The 12,884-nt window shown below is 49.0% G+C and overlaps 1 protein-coding gene across 1 annotated transcript in view; it reads right to left on the minus strand.

Annotated features, from left to right (window-relative positions):
• Positions 1–12,884, minus strand: part of POLR2F (RNA polymerase II, I and III subunit F) — a 242,822-nt gene that overhangs the window by 19,698 nt on the left and 210,240 nt on the right. The window lies entirely within an intron of this gene.

Below are 12,884 nucleotides of genomic sequence, written 5' to 3' on the forward strand. Positions count from 1 at the left end.
GGGATTACAGGCGTGAGCCACCGTACCCAGCCAGATTCTTAGAAATTCTGTGAGATATACTCCGCTATCCAAAACTCAGGACCCAAATATATTCAATAATGGCTTCAATACTCGAATGCATCTGATTCATACTATCCAAACTCAGGCGCCAAATGAATTTTTTTTTTTTTTTTTTGAGACAGAGTCTCCCTCTGTCACCCAGGCTGGAATGCAGTGGCATGATCTCAGCTCACTGTACCCCGGGTTCAAGTGATCCTCCTGCCTCAACCTCCCGAGTAGCTGGGATTACAGGTGCCCACCACCATGCCTGGCTAATTTTTGTATTTTTAGTAGAGATGGAGTTTCACCATGTTGGCCAGGCTGATCTCGAACTCCTGACCTCAAGTGATCTGCCTGCCTTGGCCCGAAACCGCATCTCTATTAAAAATATAAAAATTAACTGGACGTGGTGGCGTGTGCCTGTAATCCCAGCTACTTGAGAGGCTGAGACAAGAGGATCACCTGAGCCTGGGAGGTTGAGGCTGCAGACAGCCGTGATTGCGTCACTGTACTCCAGCCTGGACTCAAAGAAGAAAAAGGTCAGAGACAGCTGCTTAGACCATTGGAGTACTGAAGTCTTGTGGCCTCATTTAACAGATGGGAGACATGAGATTCTGTCATTCTCACTTCACCCCCAGGAGACAGATGCTATTACCCACCAGAGTTTTTCTTATCAAACCACAAGGAAGAACTTGGCAAAGGCAGCCCCATGGCCAAGTTCCCTCTCTATCAGCAAGTTCTGGGCCACTCTCACCAACCTCAACACATACACACCCTGCCTGGCCAATTCCTCCTCACCTATGAGCCTTGGTTCAAGGTCGGCAACTCCAGGAAGCCTTTCCTGGTGCCTTCCCCAACCAGGCACTCCCTTAGCCTGGGCCTTCCTTTGCTGGCTGTCTTCCCCTCAGAAGCGGTGTGCACCCCAGGACAGGTCCACGTAGGACTCTCCTCTGTGCCCTGGATGCTCTGCTGAGAGCCTGGTACACAGTAGAGGCCCAGCCTCTACGGGCCGTGAGCAAAGGGACAGGAATAACCGCTAAGAGCCTCACACCAGGCAGCACACACAAGTGTGGGACTGGGAGGCCTCTCAGGTCCCTCCTAGCCCTGATACCCGATCATGACCCTGATTGCAAGTAAGTGAATGTGCAACTGACCCTGAATGGTTACAGCAGAGAAGAACCAAGAAAACCGTGGCAATGAGAGCGGGTGGAGGTGGAGGGGAAAAGGTGGCAGGAAACCTGATCCCACCCAACTTCTTTGTGTTTTGGTTTTTTTTTTTTTAGACAGTCTCACTCTGTTGCCCAGGCTAGAGTGCAGTGGCATGATCATAGCTCACTGCAGTCTTGATCCCCTGGGCTCAAGCGAGCCTCCCACCTCAGCCTCCCAAGTAGCTGGGACTACAGGTGTGCGTCACCATGCTTAGTTAAATTTTCTTTTAATTTTTAGTAGAGGCTGGGCACGGTGGCTTACTCCTGTAATCCCAGCATTTTGGGAGGCCGAGGTGGGCAGATCACTTGAGGTCAGGAGTTTGAGAGCAGCCTGGCCAACATGGTGAAAAGCCGTTCCTACTAAAACTACAAAAGAAAAAAAAAAAAAAAATTAGCCAGGCATGGTGGTGCACACCTGTAATCCCAGCTACTCAGGAAGCTGAGGGAGGAGAATTGCTTGAAACGGGGAGGAGGAAGTTGCAGTGAGGCAAGGTTGCACCACTGCACTCCAGCCTGAGAGACAATGTGAGACTCCATCTAAAATACTTTTGTTAAATATGTGTGTGTATATATATGTATATATATGTACATGTATGTGTATACATATATAAATATATGTATATATACCAGAGACAAGGTCTCGCTGTGTTGCCCAGGCTGATCTCGAACTCTTGGACTCAAGCAATCCTCCCACCTCAGCCTTCCAAAGTGCCAGGATTACAGGTGTTAGCCACCACGCCTAGCCCACCTGGACTTCTGGGGTTTTTTGTGTGTTTGTTTGTTTGTTTTGTTTGAGACAGAGTTTCGCTCTTGTTGCCCAGGCTGGAGTGCAATGGCATGATCTTGGTTCACTGCAACCTCTGCCTCCTGGGTTCAAGTGAGTCTCCTGCCTCAGTCTCCCAAGTAGCTGGGATTACAGGGATGTGCCACCACGCCCCGCTAATTTTGTATTTTTAGTAGAGATGGGGTTTCTCCATGTTGGTCAGGCTGGTCTCAAACTCCTGACCTCAGGTGATCTACCTGTCTCTGCCTCCCAAAGTGCTGGGAGGGCACAGGCGTAAGCCACCACGCCCAGCCCCACCAGACTTCTTAAAAGGCCAGTGAGGACATGAACTGCTGTGGGCCCCGCCCATGTGAGGAGGGAATGCCACCTTCTCCCAGACAATGGCCTGATTTCCCTGGTGCCCCCACCACCGTGTCCCCCCTCCCTCTCTCTGCCTTGGGTAGATCTACTTCCTGGGCAGATTCCTGTGAACCTGGCCATTTTCAGGGTGTGCTTGGGGAATCAGGGAGGGGAGGTGTGTGATCCATGGGGTCATGACCACATCTGTAACCTGGGGGGCTCACTCCCCAACCATCCCCAAGGAGGTCCTTGTGAGGCCATGGACTGCTCCAGGGCAGACTGCTCCTGGAGTGTCTCCAGCTGCTGGGCAGTGGTCACGGGGTCTCAGCTGATGGTTGCCCAGGGCACAGATGCCAGTCACATGGGGATGGCCGGGACCCTTGGGGAATGTCAAGCCCGGGGGCTGAAGAAGCGGCACCAGCAGCTTAGGAATGGGGGATGTGGAGGGTGTCATCTTACCCCTACTCTGACCCCGCCCACAGCCACACTGTGCCTCCAACATGTGTGAAGTCCCCATCACTCCAACACAGATACCCACACACATGTACACCTTCCCAGTCCACCGACACACAGCCATGTGCACAGGGAAAGGGCCAGATGCCCCCACACCTCCTTCTCTCCTGGTCCGATGTCTTCCACCCCCTCCCTCCCTGGCTTACTCTTCTCCATGTTAGCCATGTTTCCCAGCCCCAAAGCATCCCCAAGATCTTTTGGAAATCCTGAGGCTAATGGCCTGGTTCTCCCTGGAGAGGGGGGATTTCATGTGCCCAAGTCATCCTGGCCCTCCAGAGACCAACTTCTTCCCTCAATCTGACCCCAGCCTCTCCGGCTCTCATGTGTCACACACTGGCCTCCTCCCATGGGCTGCCTGGGGAGAGGACATGCTCATGCATCTGGCTTCATCTCCCCGCTGCTGAACCTATGGGCACGTCCTGGTGCTGCCTGCTCTGGTGATAACTTCCAGAGACTGGGGTCTACCATAGAAAACTTTGGAGGACTCTCAGCAGGGAGAAGATGCAAAAACTGCACATTCAGGAGTCAGCCCAGCCTGGGCCACCTCACAGTCAAAACACAGCCTCAGATGGAGTCCTGACCCCAGCCCAGCCCCAGATGGAGCCGTGGCACTAGTTAGAGATTATCTATCAGAACTCAGTGATAGCCTGGGGCCTTGACCCCACCCTAAGCCTGAGGCCCGACCCTGACCCTGACCCCCACTTCAGCTTGATTCTAAATCTAAAATGACACTTATGAGCCTTGCTCTTGGTCACAAACTGGACTCTGATCCTGAAATAAAAAATGAATATTTACCCTGCAGACCCCAGAGTGAACCATTATCCTAAGTCCAGAATGAACACCTACCCTATCTCTGACTCTGTCTATAAACTGAGCCCTGATCCTAACCCTACACTGAACCCTTAACCTGGCTCAAGCCTAAGCCCTGATCTTGACTTCAGACTGAGCCTTTGCCCTCTCCCAGATGAACTTTCACCCCAGCCACAGACAAGCCCTGGTTTCGATCACAGCCTGAGGTCTTGCCCTGGCTATAGCTTGAGTCCTCACTCTAAGCCAATCCTCTCCGTAAACTCTGCCCTCCGTCATATGAGGGATGGTCCCCACGGGTTTCCCAGGACAGAAATTCCTAGCTGAAGCCCAGGAGGATCTGGATAACGTTCCACCTTATGGCCACATTATAGGGCCCACATTATAGCCTCTGCTATGTGGCAGGAGGGCAGGGACAATCATGCCCATTTTCAGGTGAGGAAACCAATTCTCAGGGACGCTTAACTTGTTCCATATGGTTCCAATGAGTAGAACTGGAACGAAAAGGTAGAAGCTGCAGGGAGACAGAGTTCAGAAAGAACTTCCCAAAAGCCTGGGCTGGGCAAGGACAGAGCAAGCCATGTGAGGAGTGAGCTCCATGTCACTGGAGCTGTGCCAGCGGGGGCGGGTGACTTCTTGGCTGGGGCTACAGAGAGACCTACAGGAAGATGCAGGGAGAGGCCACAGCCTCAGAGGGCCCCTCCAGCCCTGAGATGCTGATGAGATTACATGACCCATTCAGGTGCTCTGGGCTCTTCCCTAAAACCTGGACATAGTCCTAGATACAGCACAGACTGCCAGATCTGGAAGGACCCTACAGCCCATTAGCTGAAGAGGGAGAGACCCATAGGCCCAGAGATGGCGAACAACTTGGGAGCCCTTGGCAGAGCCAGGTGGGACCAGGGCCCACCCTCCCCTACTGAGGTTCTTCTCAGCTCCTGCCCCCACATCTGGACCAGGCCCAGATGGCAGACAGACCCCCAGAGCCAAGCTGACATTGAACACGGTCACTCTGGGGGCAGTTCAGGGCTTTCTGTCCTAGTATGAGTCCCCTATTCCACCCCAAGCTCAGACGCACAGACCCATGACTGGGGAGGACACATCATCATTTCCAAAAACCCCAGAAGAGCCTTTCTTCCCCAGCACCCCAGTTTTGCAGGCTTTGGGCACCTAGACCTAGAGAGGCGGCCTTGGGTGGCACAGCAAGGCCAGGGCACATGAGGATGCGGACCCCAGACCCTGGCACCTGCCCTGCTCAGGCACGGCCCCACAGCTGCCTCAGGAGGGCTGGAGGGTGGTGGGGGGACCTGGTGCCAGGCAGCAGAGGCTGGGGTGGGGGGCTGGCTGGCCCCTTGCACTGCCCCCCGGCACCCCGGCCTGGCTCCATCTCGCCCGGCCGCCCAGCTGCCGGCACATCCGCCCAGGCCCAGACATCAATCCACACCAGGCCCTTGCTCTGCTCTTTCTTTTCTGCCCTCCTCTTCCCTCCCCAGCTTGTATTTTTTTTTTTTTTTTCCTTCTCTCTCTCTCTCTCTCTCTCCCAACATGTCATTACAGTAGGAACAAAAAGCGCGGGGACAATGCGGGCATTGACGGCGGCCCCCTCCCGCCCCCTCCCCCCACGGTGCGTGCCAGCACTCTTTCCACCCGCCCAGGGCTGGAACCACTGCCAAAGGAGCCCTGCTCATAAACAAGAGGAACCAGATAAACCAGGAACACAATAGAGGGATTTGTTGCACTTAGAATGGTGGGAACAATGTCAACGTCGCGCGCAGCTGCTTCTAAGCCCCCACCCCACCAAGTCCTGCCAAGCAGCCCCCTCGCCCCCCAGCCCCTCTGATTTATGAAAGGTCAGAGGGCATCATGGCTAAAGAGCCCCTTCCTTGCATCCCTCGTTAACCCTTCGGACACAATGGTCCCTTCTCTGGGAGGTGGCGGATGGGGGTGTGTGTCAAGCACAGCACTTCCTGGAGCATCCCGGGGACGGCTGGTGGAGGCGCAGAGGGAGGAGCAGGCTCCCAAATGCCTTTGGGCCGGGGCTTTGTCCAGAGTAATGCCTCATTGGAGGACGCCTTCTGAAGTGACCCCCAAGGGTATGGTCAGAGCCCGTTGGGTCTACATCATGATGACCCCAGGCTTTGGCCCAGCTGTGCCTTTCAGGGCAAAACAGATTCACTGATGCCCCAGTGGGTGCTGAGTCCCTGGTTAGACACAGCGGGTGTGAGGCAGAGCAAGACATAGCCCCTAATATGAAGGGAACATAGAGGATGAGTGTGTAGGAGCCCAGGGCAGTGGGCCTGACACTGCTAGCGCGGGCTAGAGAGTAGGGAAGACCATCGGGGGAGAGTTCCAGGAGGGGCAGATGCTTGAGCAGAGGAGGCCACACAAGCAAAAGCACAACAGGCAGTTCCAGCAGAGGCCGAGACTCAGACGCGCCCCCACCGCCACTTACGAGACCTGGGGTCCTTTACTCCATCAGTAAAATGAGGATAATAATAATACCGATCTCACAGAAACTTGGGAAGTTAAGTAAATAAACAAAAATAAAGTGCTTAGAACAGAGCCTGGCACATGGTTAAGGTTAGACAGGTGTGGCTGTTGGTGGTGGTGGTGGTGTTGCATTGAGGATTCTCACAACTCCCCTGTCTTTCTATCATGGCCCCCACGGAGGGGGCAGCTGAGGCTGGGACACCTCTCAGGTCATAAAGCTGCATTTACAGAGTCCAGGATTCCAACCCAGGGCTCCTAACTCCAAATCCAGGAACCTTTCCTGCCTATTTAACTGCTTTGGATGGGGGACCCAAAAGCAGAAATCTGGGGTTGAGGGAGAGAGGAGTGCTCAAGGACCTATTCCAGAGTTGATCCCCAAACAGGTCTCAGCCTGTCTTCCTTCCCCCAGATCACATCGAGTCCAGTTAGTTCCTTCAGGTTCAAGCCCAAACTAGACGAAGGAAGACACATGGGAAAGTCTCCTGTTCACCCACGTCTCACCTCTGCCGAGCAGGGGCTCCTGACAACACCCTGAACCTCTCTGCTCCCCCACAAACCATCCCCACCACCCCAGCTGGAGCCTCAGGCCCCTTCCATGGGCACCAACTCTTTCTCCAACAGAAGTTTGATGTTCATAATAATCACTAACACTCCAGTCCTTGAGGAAATCCTGTCAGCTCTACCTTCAAAGCACACCAAGAATATCCAATCTCACTTCTATTCAACACTGTATTAGAAATCCTAGCCTCAGGCTGGGTGCGGTGGCTCACACCTGTGATCCCAGCACTTTGGGAGGCTGAGGCAGGTGTATCTCAAGGTCAGGAGTTCGAAACCAGCCTGATTGACATGGTGAAACCCCATCTCTATTAAAAATACAAAAATTAGGCCAGGTGCAGTGGCTCGTGCGTGTAATCCCAGCACTTTGGGAGGCCAAGGCAGGCGGATCACAAGGTCAGGAGATCGAGACCACAGTGAAACCCCATCTCTACCAAAACAAAAAATTAGCTGGGTGTGGTGGCGGGCACCTGTAGTCCCAGCTACTCGGGAATCTCAAAAAAAATATATATACAAAAATTAGCCAGGCCAGGCCCAGTGGTTCATGCCTGTAATTCCAGCACTTGGGGAGGCTGAGGCAGATAGATCACAAGGTCAAGAGATTGAGACCATCCTGGCTAACATGGTGAAACCCCATCTCCAATAAAAATTCAAAAATTAGCTAGGCTATTGTGACCACGCCCAGTCACAAGTCAATTCTATTTCTATATGCAAGCAACAAACAACTAGAAATTACTTTTTAAAATATTTAAAATCACATCACAAAACATGAAATTTTTAGGGATAGCTTGGGGATACATTTGTATTATAAATCGGAATGAAACTGAAGAATGTGGAGAGAGAATGAGGTGACCTAAATAACTTTGTGTAGTGGTGTTTTTACTAGATACCGTACGGCTAAAGACAAAAAGAACTATACACAAACACTGTATGCTAGCTAGTAAAGTTGGTTTTGACAAGGGTGTAAGTTAGGAATTCTGAGACCATTTTACATGTACACAGAGTTTGAACAAATAGGTAAATATGCTATAGATAATGAGAGCAAGAATTCTCTCTGCTTAAGAAAGAAGTCACAACTGACCAGGCGTGGTGGCTCACACCTGTGATCCCAGCACTTTGGGAGGCCAAGGCAGGTGGATCACCTGAGGTCAGGAGTTCGAGACCAGCCTGGCCAACATGGTGAAAACCCGTCTCTACTAAAAATACAAAAATTAGCCAGGCATGGTGGCACACGCCTGTAGTCCCAGCTACTCAGGAAGCTGAGGCAGGAGAATCACTTGAAACCGGGAGGCAGAGGTTGCAGTGAGCCAAGATCATGCCACTGCACTCCAGCCTGGACGACAGAGTGAGACTCTGTATGAAAAAAGAAAAAGAAAGAAAGGGAAGGAAGGAAGGCAATCACAACTAAGCAATGAGGGAGTGCTAGAATAAGCTCTGTGGGGCAGGAGGTGCAGCTTCATTTCCATCTCCTTGAGTGTGAACTGGACTTAGTGACTCACTTCTAACAGATAGAATATGAAGATAGCTGTTTTTACAGTGGAGAAGACACCATCTTAACTCAGAGGTCTGGCTAACATCGCCATGAATAAGACATATCAATATCACATACCCCCTGCAATGACATGATGACAAGAGCAATCACCTCTGTGGTGTTCTTCCCCAAAATCCACACCCTCATTTGAAAACACACCGGAAAAAAAACAAGTTGAGGGACATGCTACAAAATGCCTGACTTGTAAGCTTCAAAAATGTCAAGGTCATGAAACATAGAGAATTGAGGAACTGTCAACAGTTAGGGGGACACCTGGGAGATATGGCGAGTAAATGTAATGTGGGATTCTGGCTTGGATCCTGGAAGAACGACAACAACAACAACAATGACATTAATGGAAAAACTGAGGAAATCTGAATAAAGACTGTACTTCTGTTATAGTATTTTACCAATGCTAATTTCTTAGTAAGTATACCATAATTATGTAAAATCTTAACATAGACAAAGCTGGGAAAAGTATATATGGGAATTTTTTGTACTGTCTTGGTAATGCTTCTGTAAATCTAAAATTATTTCAAACTAAAATGTAAAAACAGGCCAGGTGCAGTGGATCACACCTGTAGACCCAGCACTTTGGGAGGCCAAGGCAAGAGGATCACTTGAGGTCAGGAGTTCGAGACCAGCCTGGCCAATATGGCAAAACCCTGTCTCTACTAAAAATACAAAAATTAGCTGGGCGTGGTGGTGGGCATCTGTAATCCCAGCTACTTGGGATGCTGAGGCACAAGAATCGCTTGAACCCAGGAGGTGGAGGTTGCAGTGAGCCAACATTGTACCACTGCACTCCAGCCTAGGCGACAGAGCAAGACTCTGTCTCAAAAAAAAAAAAAAAAAAAAAGCATAAAAATATAAAATACTTAGGGATAAATTTAACAAAAGATGTGAAGACCTCTACATGAAACTTATATTACTGATTGCTTGGTGCTTTATTATGCTGAAAAAAGAAATAAAATTTTAAATAAATAAATGTTGCTGAAAGAAATTAAGGAAGACAAAAATAAATGCAGAGATACACCACATTCATGGATCAAAAAACTAAATGTTGCTGAGATATCAATTCTCCCCACATTGTACTATAGATTTAATTCAATCCCAGTAAAGAAAAAAAAAATGTCAGCAAGCGTTTTTTAAAGAAATTAACAAGCTGATGTTGAAATTTACATGGAAACGCAAAGGATCCAGACTACTAAAGGAATTTTGAAAAGAAGAACAGAATTGGAGGACTTGTACTACTTGATCTCAAGATTTACAAGCCTATAATAATCAAGTCAGTGTAGCATTGACAGAAAGGCATACATCAGTGGAAAAATAAAAAGCCCAAGAATAGACCCACACATGTGGTCAATTGATTTTCAACTAAGGTATAAGAGACAAGTCAATAGGGAAAGAACAGTCTTTTCAATAAACAGCACTCAAACAATTGAATAAGCATGTGTAAAAAAAAAAAAAAAGAACCATAACCTTTATCTGACACCATATTTTTTAAAATTAACTCGAAACAGATCGCAAGGCTGGGTGCAGTGGCTCACACCTGTAATCCTAGCACTTTGGGAGCACTTTGAACCCAGGAGTTCAAGACCAGCCTGGGCACTATGGTAAAACCTTGCCTCTACAAAAATTAGCTAGGCATGGTGAGAATGCCTGTAGTCAGGAGACTGAGGTGGGAGGATCACTTGAGCCTGGGAGATCGAGGCTGTAGTGAGCTGCAATCATTCCACTGCCCTCCAGCCTGAGTAACAAAACAAGACCCTTTCTCAAAAAGAAAGAAACAGATCATTAAATCTAAAAACGTTAAATCTAAAACTATAAAACTTTTAGAAGAAAATATAGAAGACAGTATTTGGGAACTTAGTCGGGCAAAGATTTCCCAGATATGACATTAAATGCATAACTCATAAAAGAAAATATTGATAACTTATACTTCCTCAAAATTCAAAACTTTTTCTCTTCAAAAGATACCGTTAAGGCTGGGCGCAGTGGCTCACACCTGTTATCCCAGCACTTTGGGAGGCCGAGGCAGGTGGATCACCTGAGGTCAGAAGTTCGAGACAAGCCTGGCCAGCATGGCGAAACCCCGTCTCTAATAAAAATACGAAAATTAGCTGGGCATGGTGGTGTGCTCCTGTAATCCCAGCTACTACTTAGGAGGTGGAGGCAGGAGAATTGCTTGCATCTGGGAGGCAGAAGTTGCAGTGAGCCGAGATTGCGCCACTGCACTCCAGCCTGGGTGACACAGCAAGACTCCATCTCAAAGGAAAACACACACACACACACACACACACAGACACACACATACACACAAGGAGTTATTACTACACATTTATTACATATACATATTTAGTAGAATGCCTAAAATTTTAAAAACTGATCAGACCAGGTGCTGTACAGGGTGAAGGAACTGGAACTCTCAAACCTCGATGGTGGAAATGTAAAATGGTACAGCTACTTTGGAAAACAGTTTGATCCTTTGCTTTTCTTTTCTTTTCCTTTCTTTCTTTCTTTCTTTTCTTTATTTCTCTCTTTCTCTCTCTGTCTCCCCTCTTTCTCTCTTTTTTTTTTTTGACAAGGCCTTGCTCAGTTGTCCAGGCTGGAGTGCAGTGCTGTAATCACAGCTCACTGCAACCTCAAACTCCTGCATTCAAGCAATCTTCCCACCTCAGCCTGTAATAGCTGGGACTACAGGTGTACACTGCCACATCTAGTTAATATTTTTACTTTTAATAGAGATGGGGTCTTGCTATGTTGTCCAGGCTGGTCTTGAACTTCTGGATCCAAGTAATCCTCTCACCTCAGCCTCTCAAAATGCTGGGATTACAGGCATGAGCCACCACGCCCAGACTTGATCATTCTTTAAAAGTTAAATATACATACCCCATGACCCAGGCATTCCACTCATGGCTATTTACCTACAAGAAATGAAAGCATATGTCCACACAACTTGTACATGAATGTTCATAGGAGCTTTATTTGTAATAGCCCAAATCTGGAAACAACCCAAATGTCTATCAACAGGTGAAGGGATAAACAAATTATGGTCTAGCCATACAATGACACATTCTTCTGTAATAAAAAGGATAAACTACAGATGCACACAACAACACGGATAAATCTCAAAACAATTATGCTGAGGGACAGAAGCCAGACCACACACAAAAATGAGTACATTCTGTACGATTCCATTTAGATAAAATCCTAGAAAATGCAGATTAATCTACAGTGACTGCACGTGGTTGCCTAGGGAGAGGGTGGGGAAAAGGGAGGGATGACAAACGGGCAAGAGGAAAGTCTGGGAACGGTGGATGTGTTTGTTTACTTGATTATGGTGATAGAGTTTCATGTGTGATGCATACATGTGTCAAAACTCATCCAAGTGCACCTTTTCAACATGTGCAGTTTATTGTATATCAACTGTACCTAAGTGAAGCTGTCGAAAACATAATTTTAAAAGAGGAAAACCAAACCCAACCAGAAAACTGGGTACTTCTCACCACTGCCACTGTGGCCCCCCAGCCCCACCCCCCCCCACTCCCTGGCTCCTGCCATCGCCTCTCCTCTGAAATACTTCAGGGGCCTCCTCCCTGGCCTCCCAACTTCTGCTCTAACCCCCTTGGACTCAACAGAGTAGATAGCAATCCTGTGAACACAGAGATCAGGGCCCATCTCTGCTCTGCTTAAACCCTCCGCAGCCCCACTGCCCTTGGAGTATGAGCCTGTGTCGCCGCAGTGACCATCTGGTGGTCCCTCGAACCTCTTCCTCCTCTCTGTCCCCCTCGCTCACTCTGTCCCAGCTGCACTGGCCTCCTGGCTGTCCTCAGAACGCTCCAGCCATGCTCCCACCTGGAGCCTCTGCACGGTTGTTCCTTCTGTCTGGAATGTTCCTCCCCAGATACCCAAGTGCCCAACTGCCTCTGCAACTTCAAGTCTTCATGCATATGCCACCTTCTCAGAGGGACCTGCCCCTCCATCACTGTCCCCTCCACTCCTGACACCCCTTTCCCTGCTCCACTTGTCCACATATCATACTATGTAAAATTAACTCACTGCTTTTTTTTTTTTTGAGATGGCGTCCGTCTTGTTCTGTTACCCAGGCTGGAGTGCAGTGACACAATCTCGGCTCACTGCAACCTCTAACACCCGGGTTCAAGCGATTCTCCCACCTCAGCCTCCCTAGTAGCTGCGATTACAGGCATGCGCCACCACGCCCAGCTAATTTTTGTATTTTTAGCAGAGACGGAGTTTCACCATGTTGGCCAGACTGGTCTCGAACTCCAGACCTCAGGTGATTCACCCACCTCGGCCTCCCAAAGTGCTGGGATTACAGGTGTGAGCCACTGCACCCAGCCTCATTGCTTTTTATTTCTTTCAGCTGGAATTTGCATGTATTTCAGTTACAGTTCAGTGATGTAGCCTGAGGGCCCAAGAGTGCATGGCACATAGTAGGTGTTCAACATATACCAGTTAAAGGAGTATTTAATGTGTACTCTTCTGTTTTTCTTTTTTTTTTTTTTTTTTTTTTTTTTTTTTGAGACGGAGTCTCGCTCTGTCGCCCAGGCTGGAGTGCAGTGGCTGGATCTCAGCTCACTGCAAGCTCCGCCTC

This window comes from Macaca thibetana, chromosome 10 (genome assembly GCF_024542745.1).
Source record: "Macaca thibetana thibetana isolate TM-01 chromosome 10, ASM2454274v1, whole genome shotgun sequence".
Lineage (NCBI taxonomy): Eukaryota > Metazoa > Chordata > Mammalia > Primates > Cercopithecidae > Macaca > Macaca thibetana.